General features: G+C 41.3%; 1 non-coding gene across 1 annotated transcript; it reads right to left on the bottom strand.

The window, feature by feature from the left end:
- Window positions 1–549: 549 nt before the first annotated feature.
- Trnag-ucc (transfer RNA glycine (anticodon UCC)) lies at window positions 550–621 on the bottom strand. Its single transcript has one exon. It is a non-coding gene; the product is annotated as a tRNA-Gly (tRNA).
- Between the last annotated feature and the right edge of the window lie 6,084 nt (window positions 622–6,705).

Raw genomic sequence — 6,705 nt, 5'->3', positions numbered from 1 at the left:
CTCTTATTTAGAATTTTGTTTTATTTGAAAAAAAGAATAAATAAATAAAAAACGACAAGGGTGGCTCGTTTTCGACCCGTGCCTAATTAAGTAGGACTACGATTTTCCAGAGGCACGCATTCTTGCACAACTTTTAGATATTTATCATTACTATATTTGGTGGTACATAAGTGACTCCAGTCGATTTTTAAGCACTGATTTGAATTTACAAAAGTTTGCTTTTCTGTAGTCAGGAACTTTTCTTTATTTCTATTTGACTCCTCGGCCATGAAGTTTATAACGGTGATAACGCGGTAGTCGCTATTACTGAACTCCTCGCCAACATTCAGATTTTTTACTAATTCTTCTTTCGCAGCAAGCACGAGATCGAACATGTAGTTACCGCGCGTCGGGTTTTGTGTAAATTGAGTAAATTAACGATTTTTAAAGTTATCATACAGATCGTGTCCGAGGTGCGAGGAGAGCGGTTCGCCCCACTACGTCACCGGTAAATTAAAGTCACCAAGAAGAGTTAACTTTAAGTCACTAAGGACAAAAACATAGCTTCTTTGCGATGGCCGGGAATCGAACCCGGGTCAACTGCTTGGAAGGCAGCTATGCTCACCACTATACCACCATCGCATAAGAGATGAAGAATTCTGATTCTGAGTATGCTAGAAATAATCTTATTCGTATCAGTGGCTCATTTTACATACAGGTGGATCAAATCATGTACAGTCAATGTCACCAGTTGAATAGCAAATGTCACCCCCCCCCTTGTGTTTAGTGTTTCCCCTCAAACTCTGTACAGAATATGAGATCTCATGGATTCTCAGCTGACTGCATGGATTAAGACGAGCAAACGAAGGTTACTCGGCTTGATCTCAACTGGACCACGACTATCAGTACCAGAGGCTCACTTTACATCAGCTGTCCACAGTAAGACGAGGCAGACAGCAGCGCTAACACACTGAATCACATCACTTACCTGAAAAGGAGACGAAAGAAATATCATAACAAGTTATCCACATTACACTCTGGAACAGCAGAAAAAAAAACAAAAAAACAGCGAGCCAGCACACCCCACAAACACCTATACTTAGAAACACTTTGCACTCTCACCACGATTATTTTTTAAGACACAGAGGTGAATAGCCGGGTTCTTAGGAGTGTTTCTTCATTTACCATATACAAAATCTTGTTGATCTGTCACTAGAACATTAAAAATCACTCTTAGAAATCCGTGTCACTTCAATTAGAGCCTTTTGAAAGTAATCGAGGAGTAGCCAAGAGTGATTCAGAATAAGGTCCAAAGAAGGCCGCCTCCACTTTGACTTCTTGCTAAAAGATGCGTCTACAAGGAAACCTCATTAAATATCTGAAAGCACTTGAAGGTTTTAATGAATCTGTGTATAATTAAATCTTTCGCCTCTTCGTAAACTGTGGGGGGGAAGCAAATCATTAAAGATGAGGAGCAATGCATAATAAGGCGTCTGAAGCAGCATAAAAAAATACTACATCCCAATTTTCTTTTTAATGTAACGCAAGCACGAGCCTTTAACAAGTCTCGTGCAGTGCAACACACGCCTTTGCTGCTGCAGACGCCTGGCCACCTGAGGGAGAACAGAGTCGAACACAACATACATGGAAGCACACTTTTCTTATCCATGGCACAAATCAGAAACAGTGCACCTGTGTGTACGATTTATGGCAACGGTATTGTACATAAAAGAAAACCAAACAGCTACAGACACGCTGACTCGCGAGGCTGATGAATTACACTAACCTGAAAATAAATAGATAGACAAAATAGTAATAATAATATTGATTCTAAGCTCTTCATGCATCGCGAAGTTTGGCTAAATAAGAAAAAAAAAAAAAGAAACGCCCTCTCATCTTACAACTCCCAAGTGTAAGTCACAAAAACGTTTGCTGCACTACAGAATATTGTCTCATTTCAGAAAAGTATGGGAGTGGGGCAGGGAAATAGGCGGCCACTGGTTATAGCATTCAAAACCAGAACATTATGGCCTGGCACGTTTCATCATCATCATCATCATTATCGTCACCACAACCACTTCCCCAACCTCCACGCACCTGTCTGCTGCCCGTCTGTTCCACGCCACTGCTCCAAACCTTCCTGCTTCATCTCCTCATCCAGCTCTGTGTCTGCTTTGCCTCCTTCAACCTCTCCACGCGGCCATTCCGGTTGTGAATGTGGTAGCAGAGTATTGTTCTCTCTCTCTCTCTCTCTCTCTCTCTCTCTCTCTCTCTCTCTCTCTCTCTCTCTCTCTCTCTCTCTCTCTCTCTCTCTCTCTACCCACCCACCCATCCAGCCAGCTACTATTTATTCAGCGGGGTCGTTAAGTTGCATCACCGAGGGCTACAGACTCGAATATTTCCAGCCTGGCCTCGGGTACTTTCGCCCGGGAAGAGAATCCCTTTATAGCAAAACAATCCACATACGGTGTACCAGAGCGGAACTCAACCTGCAGGAGCCCCGGGCAGAGCTGACTTAGCCTATGGTAGTCCTTTGGTCTTTTTGGTACCAAGATACGTACCTGTATAAGCCTGCCTGCCTGCCTGCCTGCCTGCCTGCCTTCCTGCCTGCCTGCCTGCCTGCCTGCCCTCCTGCCTGCCGGTCTGTCTGTCTGTCTGGTTGGTTGTCTCTCTGTCTGTTCCTGTATTTTTCGGTTTGTTTGTCTGCCTATTTATCTATCTGTTTATCTATGCCTCCTTGCCTGTCTCTGTTTGTCTGTCTGTCTGTCTCTGTGTTTGTCTTTATCTATCTGTCTATCTATCTATTTATTTTATTAATCAAATATATCTATCTATCTACCTAACCGTCTGTAAGTTTCACTATCTATCTACCCACTAACCTACCTACCTACCTATGTACCTATCAGTTTATCTATTCATCTACTTTTCTATCTATCTATCTATCTATCTATCTATCTATCTATCTATCTATCTATCTATCTATCTATCTATATATATATATATATATATATATATATATATATATATATATATATATATATATATATATATATATATATATATATATATATGCTTTTCTATCTATCTATCTATCCATCTGTCTATCTACTTTTCTATCTATCTATTTACTTATCTGCCTACCTATCTGTCTGTCTATCTATCTATCTATCTATCTATCTATCTATCTATCTAGCTAGCTAGCTAGCAGTTTGTCTGTATTTACCTATTTGTTTATCTACCCATCAACTTACGTACCTAGCTATCTATCTATCCATTATCTATATAAGCATCTATAGAGCATCGGCCAACGACAACAGAAAGTGTGGAAAAAGGACCCAGTCTCTAAAGAGAGATTAAAAACCATAATACATAATTGCGGGGTAAGTTTCTTGAAACCTCCTTCTTGAAACGTTCAAGTTACAGGAATGAGAAAATGCAAAAGGAGGCAGGAAGTTCCCGAGTTTACCAGAAAAGGAATGAATGATTGAAAATGCTGATTAACTCTTGCATTAGAGAGGACAGAATAGGAGAGAAGGCATGCAGTTAGCAAGATCAGAAAAGACAAAAAAGAAGTAAAAAAAAAAAAGGAAGAAAATACAAAGAGATACAACATTGCGGCGGTGAGAGAGGGGAGCGGAAGAGTCAATTAGAGGTGAGATGATAAGACGAAAAGCTTTAAATTTCATCCTGTCTATAAGGACATGTTTGTTTTGTCTGTCTGTTTGTCAGTCAAGCAATCTGTCTATCTGTGCGTCTTGTATGCTTGCTGTCGTCTTCTGTCTGTCTATATATCTGTTTATGTCTTGTCTCTATGTCTTGTCTGTCTATTCTGCTTGTCTACCTGCCAGTCACTTCTATTTCTGTCTATCTGTTCATCTATCTGTCTGTCTATCTTGTCTGTCCTTCTGTTACTTAGTTTCATTTCTATTGGTTATCTACATATTTGTCAATTAGTTCTATCTCATTCTAGCTGTTTTGCATCTCTCTCTCTCTCTCTCTCTCTCTCTCTCTCTCTCTCTCTCTCTCTCTCTCTCTCTCTCTCTCTCTCCCTGCTGGTCGTCACGCCGCCGCCATCACTGGCGCATCTCGTCAAACAGTTTAATAAGATCTCGTGTCAACACTCAAAGTGTTGATCGACTGCACGCAAAAATACGTCCACCCCAAACAGCTTCCCTTCATCTGCAAATTTCCCGATCAAATTAATGAACTTTCCCTTCATGTTATAATTACTTACCTCATTATACTTACCTGTGTGTGTGTGTGTGTGTGTGTGTGTGTGTGTGTGTGTGTGTGTGTGTGTGTGTGTGTGTGTGTGTGTGTGTGTGTGTGTGTGAAATAAGTTGTAATGAAGCAAACCTTCCCTAACACACACACACACACACACACACACACACACACACACACACACACACACACACACACACACAGAGAGAGAGAGAGAGAGAGAGAGAGAGAGAGAGAGAGAGAGAGAGAGAGAGAGAGAGAGAGAGAGAGAGAGAGAGAGAGAGAGAGAGAGAGAGAGAGAGAGAGAGAGAGAGAGAGACTTTATGTTGCCATATAAACAAAAATATTAGGACACGCTTTTGTTATGCGGCAGATAATTAAAAATTATGATGAGATGTTCCTAAAACACACACACACACACACACATACACACACACACACACAGGGAATGGAGAGGCGAGAGAGTAAATGAGGAGGAAGAATAAAACACATGGGAAAGGGAAGGAGGAAGGGATAGAAGCAGATATATGAGAGAAAAATAATGAAGTAAAACACATCTCAATATGAAACAAACTTAACAACGCTTCATCAACTCGTTTTCTTTGACAGTTCCAGAGTGGACTGTCATAACAACTCTTCCCTTTCAGTTCGCTCTCTCATTCCTTGGAGTTTTAACCTTAATCAGCTCGTCTCCTCTGCAGGAATTTTTATCAACGCGCTTGCTTTACATTTAAGACACTATTCCACTGTTTTGATTAGCATTCCTCTTCCTCCTCCTCCTCCTCCTCCTCCTCCTCCTCCTCTTTCACCTCTTTTACTTTTTTTCTTTTTTTTTCTCTTTTCTTCCTTTTTCTCCTCCTCCTCCTCCTCCTTTTCTTTTTTTTTGTCTTCTTTCTCCTCCTACTCCCTCTAGCTTATCTTTACCTATTCCTAATGTTCCTCCTCCTCCTCCTTCTTCTCCTTTTTATTCTTCCTACTCTTTCTTCCTCCGCATCTTCACTTCCTCTTTCTCCTCTTCTTCTTAATCCCACTTACCTTTATCCTCCTCCTCCTCCACATTCATCTCCACCTCCTCATCCTTCTCCTTTCATACACCTCGTTAATCTTTCCTCCTCCTCCTCCTCCTCCTCCTCCTCCGTCTCACCGTTCACCTGTTTCTCACCTCTCTCTGTTGTTTCTCAGTGTCCTTGATATAAACCAACTGAGTAATTCACCGTTATATTGGTCTTATTCTTTCTTTTATTCTTATTTTTACAGTTCCTTATATCTTGTTTTTTTTTAATGAAGGAAACATAAATCACGGTCTTTTTAAACCTATCCCAGTGTAACTTTCCCACACCTAATATGAAGAGACAGGACGCAGCGTTATAAGTCAAAGAACAGCTGATTTTCCTTTTTTTTTTTTTATTCAGAGTGACAAGGACGAAGGAAAAATCATATTCGAGATACAACGCCCGTGAGTGAGGCTGGGGACAAAGACAGAGCGGTGAGAGTGAGGTGGTATGGCCACGTGCAGAGAAGAGGTGAGGAATGGTGTGCGTGGGAAGGAAGATGCTGGAGATGGACCAACAGCCATGGGGAAGAGGGCAGGATCAGAGGGAAGGTTCATGGATGGACTGAAGGAAGGCACGCTGGTGATGGGTGTGGCAGAAGACGCGGAGGTGGAGACGGTGATTCGCTGACACCCAAAGGCGACAACCACAGACTGTTAAAGAATCTTAGAGTATTCATCATAAGTGAGTGAAAGAAGAGAGTGAAGTTTAGGGACCACAAGTGAAAGGAAAAGAAAAAAAAATAACGAAATAATTCTTCCGCACACAACCGCGGCATGCAACAGTTCACAGCACCAGAAGCAAGGCAGGAAATATTTATAAGCATCTATAAGCAAGAAATTATGGAGTTTAAAAAGAATAGATTTTGCAATTTATACGCAGTTCAAAGACTGGTGGTGGTGGCGGTAGAACAAGTAAAGACGTCTCAGAGTGATTAGCAATTAAAGAGAGATTTACCAGTTAGCAGTCAAAGGGTTAAAGGAGGGAATCTTTGAGTATTCAACGTAAGAAAGTGAAAGAAACCTGACAAGTTTTGGGAAATAAAAGAGAAGCTGGACAAGAACGCGGGTGACAAATTCATTACTCCATATTAGATGTTTCAGAGGAATGGTAAAAAATGGTCATATATCAACACTTCCATTACTTAAGGGAAGAAATATCAGTTAGAAAAATACCGACACGACGTCTACGAATGTCCATGAATATTGCACACACTCTCTCTCTCTCTCTCTCTCTCTCTCTCTCTCTCTCTCTCTCTCTCTCTCTCTCTCTCTCTCTCTCTCTCTATGTCCTCCGGGTCCACCTCGTCAAAGGGAACGCCTTCAATAGTGATGTACTATGTGTTCTGCCCAGGTAACGCATGACGTTGTGTGTGTGTGTGTGTGTGTGTGTGTGTGTGTGTGTGTGTGTGTGTGTGTGTGTGTGTGTGTGTGTGTGTGTATGTGTGTTT

Source organism: Scylla paramamosain, chromosome 18 (genome assembly GCF_035594125.1).
Source record: "Scylla paramamosain isolate STU-SP2022 chromosome 18, ASM3559412v1, whole genome shotgun sequence".
NCBI lineage: Eukaryota > Metazoa > Arthropoda > Malacostraca > Decapoda > Portunidae > Scylla > Scylla paramamosain.
The sequence above is the reverse complement of the archived record's forward strand: the minus strand, read 5'-3'. Positions and strand labels throughout refer to the sequence as shown.